The sequence below is a fragment of the Dermochelys coriacea genome, chromosome 16 (genome assembly GCF_009764565.3).
Source record: "Dermochelys coriacea isolate rDerCor1 chromosome 16, rDerCor1.pri.v4, whole genome shotgun sequence".
NCBI lineage: Eukaryota > Metazoa > Chordata > Testudines > Dermochelyidae > Dermochelys > Dermochelys coriacea.
Window position 1 is genome coordinate 24346981 of NC_050083.1, and position 22491 is coordinate 24369471.

At 41.4% G+C, this 22491-nt stretch overlaps 1 protein-coding gene across 8 annotated transcripts in view; it reads right to left on the minus strand.

Moving 5' to 3' along the window:
- MAPKAP1 (MAPK associated protein 1) overlaps positions 1-22491 on the minus strand; it is a 142580-nt gene that overhangs the window by 37067 nt on the left and 83022 nt on the right. For 2 of the 8 annotated variants that reach the window (XR_006275983.1, XR_006275982.1), the window contains exon 7: positions 2353-2506. The exons of 5 other annotated variants lie outside the window; for them this stretch is intronic. The gene's annotated coding sequence lies outside the window, so the exon portion shown is untranslated. The remainder of the gene's footprint in view (positions 1-2352; positions 2507-22491) is intronic. One more of the 8 variants, XR_006275984.1, reaches the window with a different exon arrangement.

Consider the following 22491-nt stretch of genomic DNA (forward strand, 5'->3'; position numbering starts at 1 on the left):
AATGAACAAAGTGGGCAGAGAGATTTGTAGCCTCTGATTTGAATTTCCATGAACTGGCTGCTTAAATCCAAATCTTAGTTCTTAATGTCAACTGTCTGATTCCAAAACAGAAAATCTTGCAGCATAAGAGATATGTATTTTTCAAATCCTTCTCTATTTGCAAACAACATGAGAGATCTGTGCTGCAGAGATCAGACCAGCATTAAGGTTATTGTAATTTTCTTAACAGACCATAATCTGTACAATGAGAATTGAAAGAGTATCACGTGAATCCCAGATCCATGAGTACTTCAAACCTGGCATGGTTTACTAAGTTTTCCAACGTGCTGCAAACTAGTACCAGGGCCATGTACAAATGGAAATGTTTTGGGAAAAGGAATGCATTCCTCAACTCTCAGTATCTGTGACCCTTTTTAAATAAGACCTCAAACAGCTACTAAATAGGCAAAGGCCTAATTTTAATTTTAAATTGAAGCTACACGTGTGCTAATGGGACTTTGTTTATTTGATTTCCAGCAGATGCAGAGGGCAGAAAGGAGAGTTGAGTCTCATTTTCCCTTTTTTTCCACCTGCACTGGGTCCCACCCGGGTCCCCAACCCACCACCACAGAGCTTTCCACGGGCACAGCTCCAGGGTGCCCTCAGACACTGAATTTATCGACCCACAGAGCGATCCACACCAGTATACACCCCACTTCACACTCCTTGCCTTCTGTTTAAGATTAGAAGCTCTTGTTTGCTGGTGAGGTGCCCGGCACACTGATATGTTAGTAAGAATAAAAGTCAGTTTTGTGAAATAAGTTAAATGTAGTTTTACACATCGCACTCCCACCCATCCCTACCCAAAGCTGTGGTTTCACTATCACTTGGTAATTCCTTAGAGGACCTTTCCTTTGCTTGAGGCTGTGTGAAAGACGCTCACAAAGAACAGGGGAACCAGTGACATTGTCTAGATGTGGCGTGTAGACCACAGACAAGAATATATTTTTTCTTCATGTCGGTTACTGCCATTTTAGGTGTGACTAGTTACAACAGCAGGTAAAAGCAGACAACAGTATGATTTCTAAGTTGACTCCATCCCCTTAGAATTATTGCTGAACCAGATATAAAGAATCATGGACGGAGAGAATTAAAAATCAGTGCTCGAAAGCAGCTTATCCTCTCCCTATGGATCACAGATTCCCCAGGCTCTGGATCCAGGTTGAAGTCGTCTTTTTCCCTAGACTCAACACACTCCCTAACACAAGCTGCACGGAGCAGAAGGCTGCCAGCAATTGCAGCTGGAGACCGTTTGGTGTAATCTTGCCTATACTGAGGCAATTTTGGAGCAAATTGTGAATTTTTGCAATTCTGTAAAATACCAAAATATTCTTAATAAATATACAGTCTGACTATAAACGAGATACTAAATTTAAGATTGAAAAAACGCAACACTACAGGATTGCTGCTGAGGCAATTTCTATTGGAACAGATTCTTCAGAGAAGTGAATATTATATAATTCAGAGTGGAAATGGGTCTTTAGGCAGTACATACCCTTTAGAAATAGGTTTAAAATGTCAAAAAACTGTAAAAAGCTACATGACCTCTACGTTACAACAACAACAAAAAATGTAAGGGTGAGTCTATGGAGCGGGTTGTATTGAGTAAATAGAAAACTCATTTCAGATGTTCAAAAGATGAATTTATAGTGGAAATATCATGTAACTTAATGGTCTAATAACAAAATATTGCTCTGGGCATTTCAAGAGAATTTCTAAGTTATAATACCGAAGTTGGATTTTTATAGATTTTTGTAATTCTGAGGCAAACATTTCCACACAAGTTTAAAAGAAACCTTCAGAACATGGCATATGAAAGGTAAGTGGCATTGTACCTCCATTTAACTCTTACCTTTAACTAAAAGGACTATTGCTTTAGCATACAGCTCAGGTCTAACTGCAGCAGGTTGATTCAGTGGTTCAGTATATTTTCACACACTACTACTAACATGGGCAAAGATGGAGAGTCGGTCATTTGCGTGACATCCCACCATCAAACTAGGAGTTCAGGTGTTAGGAGGAAAACTGCTGTGGGCAGAAGACAACTCTGAGCCCCTCCAAGCCCCATCCCTGTTCAATTATTTCACCAAAATACCCCAAGGGAATTACACAGAAAAAGGGCAAGCAGGGCAGCTGTGGAGCAACCAAACCTGGCATACTAATACATCCAATGAGAAAGGAGTGAGGTGGGTATGAACCAGGAGTGTGATCTGAACTAAGCCAAAATGAGAAGAGATGAAGCAGTTGTACCTGAAAGCAAATCATTTTTCATTCAAAGACTAAAAGAGATTAATTCAAGGGTACAATACATACCCATAGGCTAAGCTCTCTTTAGCTCTTGGAGGAGGTGCTAAGGTTGAACCCCTATTCCAGCAGACATTGCAGACAAGTTGCCTTGGGCACACTGATCTTCTTAATTTTTGGACCACACTGCTGGGCAAAATATCCTGCAAATATGAGCAAGTGCCTAAACACAAAGAATTGCAAAAGCTAGCACAGACAGAGCAACTCTTCTCTTTTAGCAATGATTTTTAATACACTCACTGATCAATTACTGTTGAACAACTGTACTAACTTCATCACAAAGGCAGAACTATTTATTTACAAAACAATACTCTAAACATCTTGACTGCAGACATCAAACTTGCATGCAACATTTAAATATATATAATTATATAATGTACAATCCCACCAGTTAAAATGCTTATTTGCCCCTCAGCGTGGCTGCTAGAAAGATTTGTACTGTACTATGTTATTGTGTTAAACATTGTAGCAGCTGCCTCTTCAAATAGCAGGAGGATCATTAGGAATTTAAAAAAAAATACATATACCAAAGTCACTCTTTAGCTTCCTATGGCACAATATAAAATTTACCCTTGGTGATGAGAACCGCAGAGTAAAATCAAATTAAACAATTCCCTCACAAAAGGAGAAAGGCGATGCCTATTACAACAAACCATGCCTGCTGCCTAGTGAAACTGCAAAGCCTTCAGAAAGGGTTTCGAAAGCCTGACCCATCAGTTCTAATTTTTAAAACTTATCCTTTCAGTCAAGACTAGAAAAAGGCCCATTCCAACTTTTATCTTTCCTACAAAGTGCTGTTATCTTGGTCTGATGTCAGGAGCTTTATCTCTCTTTCTGCTGACAAGCAGAGATGAGAGAGATAAGATTGGGAACGAATCTCACTTCTCTGAGTAAATAAATAATCAATACTCATCTAAATGTAAATGAGAAAGTATCCCCCTCTGATAACAGGGCTCTTATCAAAGAGCCAATTTTCTGCAGACATTTGGTCTCAACCAAATCACCATCATTCAGCCCCAGCCTAATGGCTAAAAATCGTAACTAAATTGAACCGATCACCAGAGATCAACTAAGTTCAGCCATGGCTACTTCAGGTTCAAATGTTTTGGAATGCAATTTTGCCCCCATTAACTTTCAATAGCAATGAAAAATACACTGGTCAGGGGTTGAATGTGCACAATAAACAAACTCAAACATTTATTTTTTTAAACTGTTAAACAAAAACTAAACCAACCCCAGCTCTGTGTGCAAACAAATAAATGTTACAATAAGGATAAAAACGGAGCTTGTGGGAAGACTTAGCTCAGTGTTTCAATCTGTATGGAACGCTGAGAGCTGCAATTCTGCTGCCAAATAGCAATTCAACTATTTAAAGACAAGTAGAAATAAAGAGTCAGACTAGATTAAAATGTCACTGAAGAACTAAATGAACTTCTCTCTCTACAACATTCCCCTTATTTATTCCTATCACCAAAGCCTTGGTCTATGCCAGGGATGGCCAAACTTACTGACCCTCCGAGCCCTATACAACAATCTTCAGAAGTTCAAGAGCCGGCGCTCAGGGCTTCAGCCCTCAGTAGGCGCCTGCTGGGGTTTGGGGCTTCAGCCCACTCCTGCTGAAGCCATGAGAACCTCCTCCCCGCTGGGCGGAAGCCCCGATCCCACCATCCCACTGCAAGGCAGAGGTCCTGACCTTACTCCCAGTCTGGTAGGTGGAGAATGGGCATGGGGGGGCTCTGCGAGCTGCACTTTAACAGTAAAAGAGCCGCATGTGGCTCACGAGCCAGTTTGGCCACCCCTGGTCTATGTCCTTGTCAGTTCTTGCCTTGACTAATGCAACCCCCTTGTCCCCGATCTTCCCGATCTGCACCCTGCACCCCCAGTTTAGCCAGCTTGCTTCAACTACAATCACTCTCCTCACCTGGTACTGGAACCATGTTTCCTCAAGGTCCCGCAGTGCCTTGTGATCCCTGTGACATCCCAAAGCTCATCCTTATTTCCAAGGCCCTGCACACCTTGACTTGCCCCCTACCTCCCTATACAAGCCCTAGCTCACTCTGTGTGCTTCCTTCTCTGCTTCCACACACAACTGCCTTCCTTTCTCATAGTGCCCCCTATAATGCTGTCTCCACTAGGGAATTCTACAAAAATATTCCTAATTCAGCTTAGTGGGAGCTTTAGTGTCGACAATGCTACAGTACTTTGTGTTTTTACCATTGTGTTTATTAATCCTGCTGAGGTCAGTGGCACAACTCAGTCTAGAACCCCAGGACTCCTGATTCCTAGTCCTGTACCTGAGCCAGTGGACCACACAGACTAACTATAAATCAGTTTTTCCCCTTGGACTGCAGCATAGTACCCCAGGCAAGTGTTAAATTCTGCATTCCAAGGGGAAACACCCTCTCCCCACTCCTCCTCTACTGTAGCTCAGTAGGAAATAGGAATGAAAAAGGAGGAACTCCACCATCCTGTAGGGGAAAGAGTAAAGCTGAATGGCTGCCTGCTTGTCTTGCTGCAATAACTCTCGCCTGCAAGGTGAAGACATGGCTCCTGACAGCACCCCGTGAGCTCTGCGACAGCAGGAGTGATGAGATAAAGAGAAGAGGGTTTTGGCCAATACACCCTCTCTGATTACAGTGAAAACCCATGTAGAAGTGTGGACTATTTTGTTGGTGGGGCAAAACCCCACTTCACGGTAAGGGACCTCTTTGTAAGAGCAAAAAGAAAAGGAGGACTTGTGGCACCTTAGAGACTAACAAATTTATTTGAGCATAAGCTTTCGTGAACTACAGCTCACTTCATCGGATGCATCGGATGTAAGAGCATCACCATTCCCAAGGCTTTTCACCTTCATTCACGGTCACCATCCACACTTGGATCAGCCACTTGCTCTGAACGGAGTGAGTCCTTTCCCTTTTCCTTTTGCAAAGCCTTTCCCTGCAACCCCCTCAAACCTTTCCACACCTAGCATCCATGTCACAACTGCCCCAGGGAGTCAGAGCATGCCTGAGGCAGGAGGATTATTTCAAGTGTTCTTTAAAGTACTGTATGTATTTGTGCTGCTACAACTACTCATGAAAACAATGAGAAATTTAAAGTTTGCAATCATCCCCTGCTGGCCAAGGCAACGGATGCATGACAGACAGTGGATGGTCAGTTGCGAACAAGAGGCATTTTCCTCCAAATTACAGCTCTGCTCTAGCTTCATGGAAGAGACAAGGGATGGGTCTGTGTGGAGCAGGCGGGGCAGTGGAGCAGAGCCTTCACAGAAAACCAGTTGATAAACATTCAGTGTCGATGTTGGAGGTATTTCCGCATTTTAATTTTCTCCTTTTCCAAGTAAAGATGATTTATAACTTTATTGCTCTAACCCTACGTTTTGAAAGTGTGATTTCTTTTGAGTTTAAACTGCATCTATATTTATTATTCTTGTTACCACTTTTTTTTTATTATTGCTATAGAAAACATTTGCTGGAAATATGTGATAGCTATTACAAGGTCATAAAAAAGGAGAGAGTTTATGTATTTCTATCTTTACAAATAATCTGTCAAAATGTATCAATTGCACTAAGTATAAAGCCATTGGATTCTAGCCTTCGCTCTACTGGCATGTGTACAGCATACGGAAGAACTGAAATAGTTTAGGGCTAGTCCACACTACCCAGGCTCTGCTGATCCAGCCACACCAGCCTGGCTTTGCCAGCAGATCCCCCTAGTGTAGACGCAGCATATGCTGACAGAAAGGTTTTCTTGAGGTAATAGTACCACCACCTCCTCAAACAACATTAGCACTTTTCTGACAGCATAGCAACATCTACTCTGGTTTTGCCAGCATAGCTATGTCAGCTAGGGGTGTGGTCTTTTCAGATCCCAGACAGATACAGTTATGTCGACAGAACTTTGTAGCATGGAACTGGCCTTAGTCTGGATACTCATTCAATACTGATAGGCAGCTATGCAAACTAAGGCATTACTTCATCTTCTGGAGAATCTACATTAAAGTGTGGCTCACTAGAAATCTAGGTGAGGGTTTGGTTTTGCCACTAAAGTGAAGAACTTGACTGTAGCATACCAGCTTGAGTATTGAACCCAGAATGTAAACAAAAGAAAAGTGAACAGGCAGAGTCAATAATACATTGTGAAAAACTTAGGCTTTAAGAATAGATAAGAGATTGCAGGTCTACTGGGGAAGACTTCTTGGAACATTAGAGAAGAGTGAATGTTTCACAATGTGCTTGGCAATAGCAACAGGACAAAAGAAAAATATGTAAACAATTTGAGAGGAAATAGTTTAAAAGGAAGAATGTTTACATACAATTCCAAATCCTGTTGCTATGAGAACATCTTAAAATCTGTTTATTTGTTAAAAATCTCAAAGCCCCTCAACGTCCTAAGCGGAATAAAGATTTTGATTGTTGCAGATTCAGATATCATTTGTTAAATAAAGACATTTAAAGGATGAAAACAAACCTTTAATATTATGCACTTACATCAGATTTTTCAAGCCAATCCGTTTTTCTTAACTTGCACTGCTGTGACATTACCAAATTTTACATATAGTTATCTGTCGCTCTCCACAGAAATACAGATGGTTTTTGTGGAAATAAACAGTCATTTATTTGAAACAATTGTAAAATAGTTTATGGAAACCAGTGGTGTAATGCATTCAAATAAATGCCAGAACTGGTTGATGGAGAGCCAAGGTGTTAAATCACACTGCTTAAGAATTCAGCTGTGGGAAACAGACAGTAAATCCAGAGTGACAGAATTTCCAGTGATGGCAAAGGTTTCTGACATCTAGTCCAGTACACAAAAACTACAGCAGTGCAAACCCATTTTACTTAACACTACCTTGACAGCCAGTGAAATTAAGAATTTAGTCAAAAGCACCCTAAAATAAATAAAGATGGTTCATTTATGTGCTGTTCTTCTGGGGGATATAAAGCATGCAGCAGTGCTACTGCAGCAGACAGCAAATAATATTAGTAGAAGTCCTTGTTTATGGTTACAGGCTTTAATTCTTTTTATGTAAACAGTATGTATCTTAAATATAACTGGGAAATGTACAAACTCATGATGCTTTGATCCCTAATATAACGAGCTCATGGTAAGAACATTATATTGTAATGAAATTTTAAAAATTGTCAAGATAATCCTCTTTAACTGCCATTGGGAGGGGAGTAAACATCTCAGCTAGCATATGCTAAACCCACCCCATACTCTGCCCATATAATGGGTAGCTCTCATCTAGGCACTTTGTATCCCATAATTCAGACTGCAGGGTTAGTTGTGATCTTGGTACCTCAGCAAAAGATCTTCAGATTGTTGACCTGAATTATAAAAAAAAACAAGAAAGGTATTTTTCTCCTGATTATAGATATGGAAATGTAACAGGATTGCAATACAGGCTAATCAGCCACATAAATAGTTATTTCAGGTTATATGAGGAATATACACCAAGCAGTTGTTCCATGCAAAGGCCTCAGGTACATTGAGAGGACCTTCCTTCAGTACTGTAAATACAACTCCCCATCCAAACGCTGAGAGCAGAATTTAGAACATGCCATATCAATTACAGTTTTTTTTACCACTATGGAAAAATCAGTAAATGGGAGATTCCATAGTGTCTGTTTCATGTTCATCTCAGAGACAAGACCAGATAATCTGATTAGCAAAACTGGTTAGTGTACAAAATCCCACCAAATTCAACATACTGGGCTAATAAAATCTGCTTCTCTACTTGCAAATTGTCCCAAAATCTTTATTCACTGTTAGCTGTTTACAATACACAGCAACATCACCTAGCCATCCCAGTGTCTGGCTGAGATCAGCACAAGGGTGAGGAAGAGCTGGCTGAAGTTACAACCCTAGCAAAACAGAGATGATGCAGGTAGACAGAGGGAATTACTTGGAAGAGCTTGCCACTATGGTACTGTCTCCAGCAATTAAAGATATATTTACACTCTCAGAACACCAAAATGTCTGAAGGGATTTTGTTAATCTTAAAAAAGCACCTTCTGGCAGGGACCAAACAAGGAAACTTCAGTCCCAAAGGTGACTTTTGGAGAGCTAGGGACATGTGTGAATGGGGCGTCTGGCAGCACAAGGGAGCTATAAAACAGCCACATTTAGCCAGGGGAGAAATCCCCCATGTGGGAGCTGTGCAGGGCTGACAAACAGCTCCCTTCATCAGGGGTTTGTGGGAAAGGGAGAGACCAAGACAGAGGGCAGAGTAATTCTGATTTTCTGGGGATTCTAGGTTGCTCAGTTGCCCTGAGAGGCAGAAAACCACCTTTTTGTCCCTCTCTTCCCTGCAACTTCTGTGCTACACCTCCTCAGTGGAGGAGCGGCCAGAGGTATACAGAAAAACAAATGACCAAGAGAACTATGCCTATTAATAAAAAGAAAAGGAGTACTTGTGGCACCTTAGAGACTAACAAATTTATTTGAGCATAAGCTTTCGTGAGTTACAGCTCACTTCTTCGGATGCATCCGATGAAGTGAGCTGTAGCTCACGAAAGCTTGTGCTCAAATAAATTTGTTAGTCTCTAAGGTGCCACAAGTACTCCTTTTCTTTTTGCGAATATAGACTAACACGGCTGCTACTCTGAAATATGCCTATTACTGTTCTTTTAACCATGTCTGCTCTAGTGCAAACACCCTTTAGACAAACAAAAACAAATAAGAGAATTACTGAAGTCCAGTATTCCCAGACAAAAACTATTCTAAAATGGAGAGTACATACCAGTAATTTAGGGTAAAATACCTTACAGGGATGTTGTAATTATCCAAAACAAAAGCAATATGAACCCAAGATATTTACAGTTAAGGCTAACCTTAACAAAAGTCCAAATATGTAAAAAGACACAGAAATACAGAATTAGAGCACTCAAACCATCTTTATATGTACTTAAATGTATACCCCAAACTAAAAAACACAGTAAAAGAACTAAAAGAGCGCCATCGTGGCTTAACAACCATGTAAAAGAAGCAGTGAGAGATAAAAAGGCATCCTTTAAAAAGTGGAAGTCAAATCTTAGTGACGTAAATAGAAAGGAGCATAAAAAACTGCCAAATTAAGTGTAAAAATGTAATAAGAAAAGCCAAAAAGGAATTTGAAGAACAGCTAGCCAAAAACTCAAAAAGGTAATAAAATGTTTTTTAAGTACATCAGAAACAGGAAGTCTTCTAAACAACAAGTGGGGCCCCTAGACGATCGAGACACAAAAGGTTTCAGAGTAGCAGCCATGTTAGTCTGTAATCGCAAAAAAGAAAAGGAGTACTTGTGGCACCTTAGAGATTAACAAATTTATTTGAGCATAAGCTTTCATGAGCTACAGCTTATGCTCAAATAAATTTGTTAGTCTCTAAGGTGCCACAGGTACTCCTTTTCTTTTTTGCAAGATACAAAAGGAGCACTTAAAGACGATGAAGTAATTGCAGAGAAACTAAATGAATTCTTTGCTTCAGTCTTCACAGCTGAGGATGTTAGGGAGATTCCCAAACCTGAGCCGTCTTTTGTAGATCACAAATCTGAAGTATTGTCACAGATTGAAGTGTCATTAGAGGAGGTTTTGGAATTAATTGAGAAACTTAACAGTAACAAGTCACTGGGACCAGATGGCATTCACTCAAAAGAGTTCTGAAAGAACTCAAATGTGAAATTGCAGATCTATTAACTATGGTTTGTAACCTGTCCTTTAAATCAGCTTCTGTACCCAATGACTGGAAGATAGCTAACGTAACGCCAATATTTAAAAAAGGGCTATAAAGGTGATCCCGACAATTACAGACCGGTAAGTCTGACGTCAGTACCGGGCAAAATTAGTTGAAACAATAGTAAAGAATAAAATTGTCAGACACATAGAAGAACATAAATTGTTGGGCAAAAGTCAACATGGTTTCTGTAAAGGGAAATCATGTCTTACTAATCAATTAGAGTTCTTTGAAACGGTCAACACACACATGGACAAGGGGGATCCAGTGGACATAGTGTACTTAGATTTCCAAAAAGCCTTTGACAAGGTCCCTCACCAAAGGCTCTTATGTAAATTAAGTTGTCTTGGGATAAGAGGGAAGATCCTTTCATGGATTGAGAACCGGTTAAAAAACAGGGAACAAAGAGTAGGAATAAATGGTAAATTTTCAGAATGGAGAGGGGTAACTAGTGGTGTTCCCCAAGGGTCAGTCCTAGGACCAATCCTATTCAACTTATTCATAAATGATCTAGAGAAAGGGGTAAACAGTGAGGTGGCAAAATCTGAAGATGATACTAAACTGTTCAAGATAGTTAAGACCAAAGCAGACTGTGAAGAACTTCAAAAAGATCTCACAAAACTAAATGATTGGGCAACAAAATGGTAAATGAAATTTAATGTGGATAAATGTAAAATAATGCACATTGGAAAAAATAACCCCAATTATACATACAATATGATGGGGGCTAATTTAGCTACAACTAATCAGGAAAAAGAACTTGGAGTCATCGTGGATAGTTCTCTGAAAACATCCACACAGTGTGCCGCGGCAGTCAAAAAAGCAAACGGGATGTTAGGAATCATTAAAAACTGGATAGAGACTAAGACAGAGAATATCTTATTGCCGTTATATAAATCCATGGTACACCCACATCTTGAATACTGCATACAGATGTGGTCCCCTCATCTCAAAAAAGATATACTGGCATTAGAAAAGGTTCAGAAAAGGGCAACTAAAATGATTGGGGGTTTGGAACAGGTCCCATAAGAGGAGAGATTAAAGAGGCTAGGACTTTTCAGCTTGGAAAAGAGGAGACTAAGGGGGGATATGATAGAGGTATATAAAAATGAGTGGAGAAAGTGAATAAGGAAAAGTTATTTACTTGTTCCCATAATTTAAGAACTGGGGCCACCAAATGAAATTAATTGGCAGCAGGTTTAAAACAAATAAAAGGAAGTTCTTCTTCACTCAGCACACAGTCAACCTGTGGAACTCCTTGCCTGAGGAGGATGTGAAGGCTAGGACTATAACAGGGTTTAAAAGAGAACTAGATAAATTCATGGAGGTTAAGTCCATTAATGGCTATTAGCCGGGATGGATAAGGAATGGTGTCCCTAGCCTCTGTTTGTCAGAGGGTGGAGATGGATGGCAGGAGAGAGATCACTTGATCGTTACCTAGTAGGTTCACTCCCTCCGGGGTACCTGGCATTGGCCACTGTTGGTAGACAGAATACTGGGCTGGATGGACCTTTGGTCTGACCCATTATGGCCGTTCTTATACTTCCCTGTCATAACTACATGGGAACTCTGTACAGTCTATAACTCACTGAAATCTTGTACAGTCTATTTTATTTTTTAAGTTTAATGGCCATTCTCCCCGTTATTCTTCATAACTGAACGTTTCTTCTTCAGCAGAAACCTTGACTCTGTCCTTTAGTGTCACAATAAGGGGAAAATATGAAAAAATCTAATACATCTTTAAAACTCAGTTTAATCTAATCCAGGTCCACTAGCACTAAAATGCCTTAATCATAATTGTGTGATCTCTCCTGTCCTCCAAATTCTCCTTTCCTCTTCTACTTCTCAGCATTCCCCTGCACCACCACCCTGTAATCCACCACCTCTTCACCTTCCTGTGTTACCCCATATGTGCACATGCATACACGGGTTATGTGGTATAGGCATAACAGGAACCAACAGCTGGAAGCTGAAGCCAAATCAAACAAGTGTTTAATGGTGATGGTGATTAACTACTGAAACAAAGTACCAAGGGAAGTGGTGGAGTCTCCGTCTCTTGATGTCTTCACATCCAGAATGGGTGCCTTTCTAGAAGGCTTTATGCTTTAGTCATACATGTTATTTGGCTCAATACAAGGATAACTGGGGTAGTTTAATGGCCTGTGATATACAGGAAGTCAGACTAAATCTCATGGTTCCTTCTGGCCTTAAAATCTATGAAGTTCAGCCCTTTCCTGTAACCCCCCTATGTTCCCCTGCATGTGAACACCCTCGTTTGCCCCTCCCTCTCCAGGCCTACCCGCTGAGTACACTTGATGCAAAGGGTAGCTTTGGAAAAGATATTTAGGACTAATGGTATTTTTGGCCATAATTTTTCATAACTGAAAGTTTATCTTGTCATAAAGAATTGCCATCAGTCAAAATGGCCACCACTTTCCATTGGTCTCAATAGTACTGAAGTCACAGCTACCCTCAGGGGAGATAGTGATCCCCCCAAATCAATAAGCAGATGGAGATACTGCCCCAGTGTGAGAGAGACCCTCTCAAAACAGCCACCAACTGAGGGCAACTGTGGCTTCAGTCCCTTTGATACTCCTGGGGGGAATTCTGCACCACTGCAAATTCATAATTAACCAGCCATGGATATTTTTATTTTTTTGTGCCAAAAAAAAAAAAAAAAGCTTCTGCCGGTATGTTGCTGCAGTTCCACCTTTTGCCCACCGGAGGCGCTAAAACAGAGCAGCAACTCCAGGCAGGAAATAACTTCTGCAGTTCCGCCTTTTGCCCACCAGAGGATGCTGTGGTTGCTAGAACACAATAGCCACGCCCAGCCAGCTAGGGAAGAGAAAGAGCCTGCCCTCTTTGCTGCAGGGACTGAATGGGAATGGAGGCGCAGGGCCAGAGGGGGAGGGAGATACACGGCTACATGGTGATGGGGGAAGGAGTGCAGAGCTACATAGGGAGAAAGGGTGGCTGAGTGGAGGCACAGAGACACATGGAGACAGGGAGCGGCTGAGTGGGGCACAGAGACACATAGGGATGGGGAAGGGGTGCAGGGACACATAGGAACGGGGGGTGTCTGAGTAGGGGTGTAGGGACACGTGGGGACAGGACAGACGTGCATGACTGAATGGAAGAGGCTAGGGGTCATCCAGGGTCTGCACGGGGGAAGCTCCCTAACAATCCCTCCCCCCCAAAAACCCCACCATTCTATACTTTTTCCATCCATACCCAAGAACCCTCCAAGTTCACAGCCAGACTCCTTCCAACAATTACTTTCCTCTCCTTCAGCTCATCCATTACCCCGACTCCCCCAAGCCTTTGTACTGCTTCGTGGGGGAGGGGGGGGGATATGGTTCTATATTGAAGCTTAAATGAATTATTATTCTTCAGAGTTCTGTATTAATATGCCTAGTAACGAATCTATTTGTCAAAAAACAGTTTCTGAATATTTTTTGGTTGTCTGCAGTGTTAGACATACTTGCTGACAGATATTTTGAAATAAATGACCAAAATAATTAAAATTGGTGCGATTATACTGTGTTATTTTGACAAAATGTGCAGAATTTGAAAATATAGTAAGCAGAATTTTTAATTTAACTTTTTGTTGCAGAATTCCCCCAGGAGTACTTTTAGAAGAAAAGGAGATGGCAACTACTGTGAAAGAAGGCAGTTCTTCATGAAATTCTTGGCAGCAGAACATTTTATTGTAGCCTTCAACCTCTGCTGAAGGAGAAATATTCAGTTATGAAGAATAACGTGAAAAATTATCATTAATTTTTTTTAATTATTCAAATGTAACCAATGCACAGAATTCCAGAGAGTTCTAACTATATGGAAAGTGTGAAGAATCTGTGTTATCCTATTACTGAAATCATGGGGGGGAGGGAGGGCAGGGAGGCTGACAGTAGATATTAAATTTCTTAAAGGACCCATTTTAATTAGTTTAGGAATTAAAATTAAGATTTACTTTTAAATTCTCAAAACATTCATTATGTACTCAACGAGTAGGTGGTATAATTTTGGGGAGGATATGTTGCATTTTTCATACCTATCGAAGACGTTGAAACTTTGTTTTAAGCGCAAAGCTCACCAATATCCCATAGTAGCTTAGCAGCCTTTAAGGAGAGTGGTTCCTCTCCTGTTTCTTTGCTGCCAGCTACTACTTTCCTCCCACCTCTACCACCATCTGAACTGTTTTCTCTTCCCCTTTCAGAGGGCAGTGACACAAAAGGCTTTGTCTACACTGGACTTTTGTTGGTAAAACTTTTGTTGTTCAGGGGTGTGAAAAAAAAAAACCACCACATCCCCGAATGACAAGTTTTACAGACGAAAAGCTCTGGTGTGAACAGTGCTTTGTTGGGAGGACAGTTCTCTCCTACCAACAAAGCTACCGCTGCTCATTGGAGGTGGACTTTTTTTTTTTTTTTTTGTTGGCAGGCAAGCTCTCTCCTGCCAACAAATAGCTACACTGCACGCCTTTTATCAACACGGCTGTAGCGGCCCAGCTGTGTGGCTAAAAGGGGCATAGTGTAGACATAGCCTAACTGTTCAGCCTCATCACAACACTTCAGAGAAGGCCACTCTCCTTAACATCCAAGGAGGAAGGGAGAAGGGACATTGAAGACAGCAGCACAGCATCAAGACCAAGTATTTACAAACAGAAGAGGTGAAATACCACAGAAATAGGGAGATAATTGAACAACCTGAAATAAAATTTTTCAGGTTTATTGTATCCTAGCATTTCCCTGGGAGCCGGACACATGACAGACAACAACAAGTAGCTCTTTACACAAATAGTACCTTTATATTAGGGTTTTGGCTTCTCTCCAGTGGGTGTTCCAGATCAAACCCATGTGTGTGCAGACTTTCAGAGGTGTGCTTTAGAAGTGATCCCACACATTAAAACTGGTGTTAGAACAACTAGGTTAGAAATCATTGAAAGAACAAGTAAAAGAATATTCATATTTTGGGATATAATTCAACTATCTGCATCTTATGCTTTATTGTTTTTCTAAATTAAAGGTGTCTCACTTATTTCAGACTACTTCATTTTGTACAATTGTTCTCAAAGTTCAGCTAGCTGACTGAATAATTGTCTTTGAAAAGAAAACTAAATTATAGAACAATAAACTACCTTAAATAAATTCCGGATTAGTCAGATCTACTGTAGGGAATAATCCTGCCTTAGCTGGGGTATGGAATAGATGACCTAAACAGGCCATTGCAATTACAATTCACTTGATTCTATGATGGAGACTGAAATATGATATGGTTTTATATTTATGTTCTATCTGCTTCCTGTGGGAATGATCTAGATTAGTAAGATTATGTTGTAAATTACTTTTGGTAACTTTACACATTTACACATTTTAAAAAATGTGAAAAAGCAATGGCTGACAGCTGTTAGGGACTTTAATGGTATTATAAAGCAGCTGTTTTCATTTATATAAAAGGTATCAGTCTTTCTCCAAACTGAACACAGTACTCAGTCAGTAGCTCTTGCTCTAACCTATGGAAAATACAGGTCACATCTATGAAATGTTGGCAGAAGTTACTGTTTATAACAATTAGACTTGTAAAGCATTTTGGTCTTAAAAGGACTGAGTATTTCTGGTTTGGGATGTTTACAGTTTAAAGCTGCTATTTAATAATGATCAGTAGCATGTTTGCCTTGCAAAGAATTTCTATTTAAAATCAGACAAGATGAATCAGTTAAGGCTTCTCAGTTCACAAGGAACATCAGAACAGGAGAACATAATGGGCAGCAGAGACGGGCAGCGTTGTTCTCAGGGTGCACCGTTTTGTATTTGTTTTTTTAGCAACAATTATAATCATGGTAAAACTAGCATGGGCTGCATTTCCTTCTAAGAGTGCTAGTGTTATTTGGACACCAGTGTTTGAACTGAGTACTTGGTTTGAAAATAGACCCTGGTGTATTGAACATCTTTGCCTTATTATTTATTATTCACATTACAGTAGCCTATAGCCTGATCAGGGTTTCATTAGGCTAGCTTCTGGTCTGATGGACAGAAGAAAAAGACAGCTGCAGTCCCAGAGAACTTGCACTCTACATTTGTGATTATGCATAAGGTGGCTGAAGCAGTAGGTGGAGGAGAGAAGGAAGAGGTACCAGTGGAACAAGCCCAAGCCTGATGATTCTGAATTAGAAGAAGTGGAAGGCTCAAGGGAATGGCAATGGAAAATGGAGTCTCACTCATTTCATCAACTCAAATTCCGCTCACAACAAAAGTGACTAGAGTTGTTACCATCTGTTTGGTGGCCTATGTGAAATTATTTGATGAACTGAATGTATTTCTTAAGCCTCTTGGAAAATGAACCATTGCTGACAAGGATCATGATTTCCCTTAACTGGTGCTACAATGGTTGAACTGCTAGTGATGACAGAAAAGAGTTGTGAACACCTTTACAGAAAGTGAGAGAAAGAGTTTAGATGGAATCTTAGATATCTCAGAAGGTCACCATTGCCACTCAGCAGCCTTGAGGGAAGTCTCAGCAGAGTCACCAATGGTTCCAAACAACAGAGATTGAACAATCCTATCATTCTGAGTGGGGCCTTCTAGTCAGAATTAAGGTATCATTCTTCTAAACCCAATTCATTTCCACTTCTTCCTTTTTATCTTTCATCTGCTCATAGTTAGTAAATAAGGGCTTCGTTGTATTAGATGCACTGTTCCTGTAAAGATTATGCCACCCAAAGTAGCAGCAGATTACAGATTTCTCTCCATCACTTGGTAAAGAATATCAAACAGTGGCTAATGCTTCTGAGTTGTATATTAGCAAAGTTCACCTATGCATATATTCTGCAAATGACGTTAGAACCCCAACGTCTGCACTGCAGTTAAACAGCCCTTTAGCCCAAGCGTGAGTCAGCTGGCACAGGCCAGCCACAGGTATTTAATTGCAATGTAGACATATCGTAAAGGAGCGTTAAGTAAGTTCAATAGAAATAAGCAGCAGGCTGTTTTGCAACAACTGCTACGCTGATTGTTTAAGGCAATCAACATTTACAAAGATAATGGTATATTCATTATTAAGTGAGGATAATTTATATTTCTTTCACCCCCCTTTTGGGACAAAAACACTCAGTGCTGGACTAAACTTGCTCCCATTTGAAGTCAATGGTAAAATTCCCGCTTACTTCCAATGAATATAACACCTTCAAATGCTTCTCAAGCCTTGCAACTTATTGCATATATCCAAACTCGCAAAGATCCCTCTATCTACCACAGTAACAGAGCTTTATACAGAAAAACAAAAGGCCATCATGGTCTTGGCTTCTCTTTCAACCCAGCAAAATGCAACAAGAATCATTAAATATCAGTTTAGTGACAAAAGACAGTTTAATCCATTAACTGCTCTAATGTGTATGTTTCTGGAAGCAGCTTTCAAGGAGCTCTGAATACAGCAACTACATACACAGCAGTCCTGGATGTATCTACCTATGTTAGCGTTTTCTATAGCAGTGGTTTTCAAACTGTGGGTCGTGACCCAGAACTGGGTCATGGAATGGAAGGGACTGGGTTGTGGCAGCTCTGGTCAGCACCGCCCACTGGGTTGTTAAAAATCCCATTGGCGGTGCTGCCCGGCTAAGGCAGGCTAGTCCCTACCTGTTCTGACACCGTGCTGCACCCCAGAAATGGCCAGCAGCAGGTCTGGCTCCTAGGTGGGGGGGCCATGGGGCTCCATGCGCTGTCTCCGCCCCAAGCACAGGCTCTGCATTCCTGGCCAATGGGAGCTTGGTGTGTGTGTGCGCGTGTGCGGGCAAGAGCCACTTGTGCACCTCTTGCCTACGAGCTGAAGCCTGTCTCTGCACCCCCACTGTGCTGCTAACTGGGAGCCGCCTGAGGTAAGCCCCAACCCCATGCCCCAGTCTTGAGTCCCCCCAAACCTGGAGCTCCCTCCTGAACCCCAAACCCCTCATCCCCAGCCCCACGCCAGAGCCCCCACCCCAAACCCCTGCCCCATCCCTGAGCCCCCGCAAACCCAGAGCACCCTCCTACACCCTAAACTGCTCATCCGCAGCCTCACCCCAGAGCTTGCACCACAGCCCACAGTCCTGACCCCCCTCCCGCACCCCAATCCTCTGCCCCAGCCCAGAGCCTCTTCTCACACCCTGAACCCCAGCCCCACCCTGCAGCCCTAACACCTGCACCCCAACCCTCTGTCCCAGCCCTGAGCCCCTCCCACACCCAAAAGCCCTCATCCCCATCTCTGTTGCATCGTGGGCATCAACAATTTTCTTCAACTGGGTCGCCAGAAAAAAGGACCAAACCCCCTTAACCAAGAATATTTTATCTCTAGGTCTCATGTGAAAATGTATTTGCAAAACATGCTGTTGACTATGCAATACGTTAAATAAACTGAAGATAAAGTATTCTTCTTAGTTATTTTTCATTAACATAAGAAAACATCAATTACATTTTCTATTTTATAAGTGTACATAAGGGAATCCATTATAATCAGAGTCAGGTTATGCAACTGCATTTGATTCTTCCTCACTAAGCTAAAAGAACAGTTCGCTTTAAGTACAATGAAACCAGCTTAGAGAAAGGGATGCAGACTAACATATCTTGCATAGGCAGTTCATACCCTGATTTATCCAGGCTGACTTCAACTAATTACACATCTGCCTATACAATTTCCTCTGTAGATTTATCTTCTCTATTATGTGACACTGACTGTTTGTTACAGACTTTTCCCCAACTTGCTAACACTCACAAACTTCTTCCAGTTTGTTGTTTGGGCATGTGGCAAAAAAATGATACAGTATTCCCCATTAGCCCCCTACTGCCGTGCTTTGTGGAACTGTTGTGCATGATGCTGTTGCATCATCACTTCAGTAGATGTTTGTTCTTTATGAAAAAAATTAAGAGGCATTATTCAAGACTCTCTCTCACACAGGGTTATTTTCCACTCATGCCTCATCTAATATAGTCCATAATTAATATTTAATACAAATCAACGCATGCTTTTAAGGCACAAATCATGTAACAACTTAACTTAGAAAGGAAAACTGCAAAGAAATATAAATAATGTCCAATCACTACATTATATATAATAGAAGGGATTTTAAAATAATTCATATGTATTTAAATATTTAAAAAATTGATAAGGAAGTAGACATATTGTTAGCCCACTGACTTCTGTCATGTCAAAAAGACCAGAGCAGGAGCCAGACATACAGGGAATGCTAGGAGTTTTTGATAGCTCTTCGTAGGCAAGTTAGTTTTCTCTCTCTTTTTCGTTTTGGTTTAGTGTAGTGGAAGGAGCCAGATTGTCAGGATCTATAAAGGGGAGTTGGGGCTGCAGCTCTGATCTCCAGCTGGATACATCCGCAGGTTATAAGAAAATAAGAATGATCATACCCACTAGATTAGGGGTCCACCTAGCCCAATACCGTCTGACCAGGCCAATATCTGCTGGAAGGTACAAGCAACACTGCAAGTGATGGGATGACTGGCCCCCAAGGCAAAGCTGTTTCTGCTCTACTCTACACTGATTGGCCTCAACTGGAGTATTCAGAGTAGCAGCCGTGTTAGTCTGTATTCGCAAAAAGAAAAGGAGTACTTGTGGCACCTTAGAGACTAACAAATTTATTAGAGCATAAGCTTTCGTGAGCTACAGCTCACTTCATCGGATGCAACTGGAGTATTGTTTCCAGTTCTAGGTGCCACAGTTCAGGAAGGATGTGGACAAATTGGAGAAAATCCAGAGAAGAGCAACAAAAATGATTAAATAAAATGATCTAGAAAACATGACCTATGAGGGAAGACTGGGTTTGTTTAGTCTGGAGAAGATAAGACTGAGCGGAGACATAACAGTTTTTAAGTACTGAGACAGGATCAGGCCAGATGGCTATAGAAGAATAATAGAAGGCAGATATATTAGCCCCAGGCTAAGTAGGTCCCTTTTCCCTGGGTAAGGTAACAGGGAAGGTTCCAGAACAATCAGGAACCTTCTGGAGACAATTAAGACAGGCTGATTAGAACACCTGCAGCCAATCAAGAAGCTGCTAGAATCAATTAAGGCAGGCTAATCAGGGCACCTGGGTTTTAAAAAGGAGCTCACTTCAGTTTGTGGTGTGCATGTGAGGAGCTGGGAGCAAGAGGCACTAGGAGCTGAGAGTGAGAACACGGACTGTTGGAGGACTGAGGCGTACAGGCATTGTCAGACACCAGGAGGAAGGTCTATGGTGAGGATAAAGAAGGTGTTGGGAGGAGGTCATGGAGTTGTAGGCCATGGGAGGAGGCCATGGAGGAAGTAGCCCAGGGAGTTGTAGCTGTCACACAGCTGTTCCAGGAGGCTCTCTAGACAGCTGCATTCCACAGGGCCCTGGGCTGGAACCCGGAGTAGAGGGCAGGCCCAGGTTCCCCCCAAATCCTCCCAACTCCTGGTCAGACACAGGAGTCGTCGACCTGGACTGTGAGTTCAGAAAAACGGCCAAGCTGAAGGCTGCCGTGAAGCTCCAAGGCGAGCAAATCCACCAATAAGCGCAAGACCCACCAAAGTAGAGCAGTAACTTTGTCACAGTACATAAAAGGGTGTTACAAGGAGGAGTGAGAAAAATTGTTCTTAACCTCTGAGGACAGGATAAGCAGCAATGTGCTTAACTTGCAGCAGGGGCAGTTTAGCTTGGACATTAGGAAAAACTTCCCTGTCAGGGTAGTTAAATACTAAATAAATTGCCTAGGGAGTTTGTGGAATCTCCATCATTGGAGATTTTTAAGAGCAGGTTAGACAAACACCTGTCAGGGATGGTCTAGATCAGTGGTTCTCAAAGCTGGTCCGCCACTTGTTCAGGGATAGCTCCTGCTGGGACGGACCGGTTTGTTTACTTGCCGCGTCCGCAGGTTCAGTCAATCGCAGCTCCCACTGGCTGCGGTTCGCTGCTTCAGGCCAATGGGGGCCTGCGGCAAGCGGCATGGGCCAAGGAATGTGCTGGCCGCCCTTCCCACAGCCCCCATTGACCTTGAGTGGCGAACCGCGGCCAGTGGGTGATAATATTTAGTCCTACCACGAGTGTAGGGGACTGGACTAGATGACCTCGAGGTTCCTTTTAGTCCTACCATTCTATGATTCTTCCAAACCCCCAACAGTGTGTCTACACTGCTTAAAAAAAAAAAAAAAAAAAAAGTGGTATGTTAAGTCAACCAGAGCCAAAGTAGCAATCAAGACAGCATTTTGGCTTAGCAGCTTGAGTTAAAGCCTACAGAGTTAAAAATTAAAGACCGATTTCCCCCGTCTTCATTGCTATTTTAACCGAAATTAAGAACATCTTTTTTGGAAGTACAGAAATACTCTTAGAGGTTGTTTTATACCCTGAAGCATGTTTAATTTAAATCTCTTCAAAATTATTTATTCTTTACTATTGTAATTCTGGATAATCTTGTTATCCAAATAAATCTCCAACACTTTACTGAATCCTGCTTCGCTCTTGGACTCGATATCCTGTGGCAATGAGTGTCACAAGGCTAGTCATGTACTCTGTGAGAAAGCATTTCCTTTTATCAGCTTTGAATTTGCCACCTCTGACTTTCAATAAATGCTCCTTCGTTCTTGTTATGATACAAGGTGAACAGAAGTTCTAGATCTGCCTTCTCCAGACAAGTCACTATTTTGCATGTCTATCCTACCTCACCTACTTATCTGTGCTGGAAAGTATACCAACTCCACCTTTTCAAGCTTTCTTGATAGAAGAGCTATTTCATGCCCTAATCTGGCTCACTGTATGTCATTGATTGTCCTCTATACCTGTTCTATCTTTTTTTCAGATGGGGTGACCACAATTTAAGAGAGAATTCCAGGTGAATGCATCACACTGGCTTTTATACTACTATTATAATATTTTCCATATTTATTCTCCATCCCGTTCCTTGCATCTGACCTTTTTGTTTTCTTTTTTGACTGCTGCTGCATATGCAGCAAAAGTCTTCACTGAGCTGTGTACAAGGATGCCACAGTTGTTTTCCTGAGCCTAGTTTAGACTCTGTAAAGGTGTATTAGTAGTTCAAATAATCCTTTTCTATGAGCATCAGTTTGTATTTGTCAACATAGAATTTAATCTGCCATCATGTCATCCATTCGCCTAGGTTGGTGAGGTTCCTCTGTCTTTTCCAGTCTTGACCTGACTAAATCATTTTGTGTCATCTGCTAATTTTGCCACTTTACTGCTCACTCCCTTTTTCAGACCACATATAGATATTAAACACCAGTGCAACTATGGAACTTTGTGGCACCCCAAAGTTAACCCTCTGTCATGATGAAAATTGATAATTTATTCCTAATTAAGTGTTCTGTCTCCTACACAGTTTCGGATTCATGAGTGTACTTTGCCTCCTACCACATGACTACTTAGTTTATTTGGATTTTCAGGTAAATTTATTTGGAATAAAGAAATTATGTCTCCCT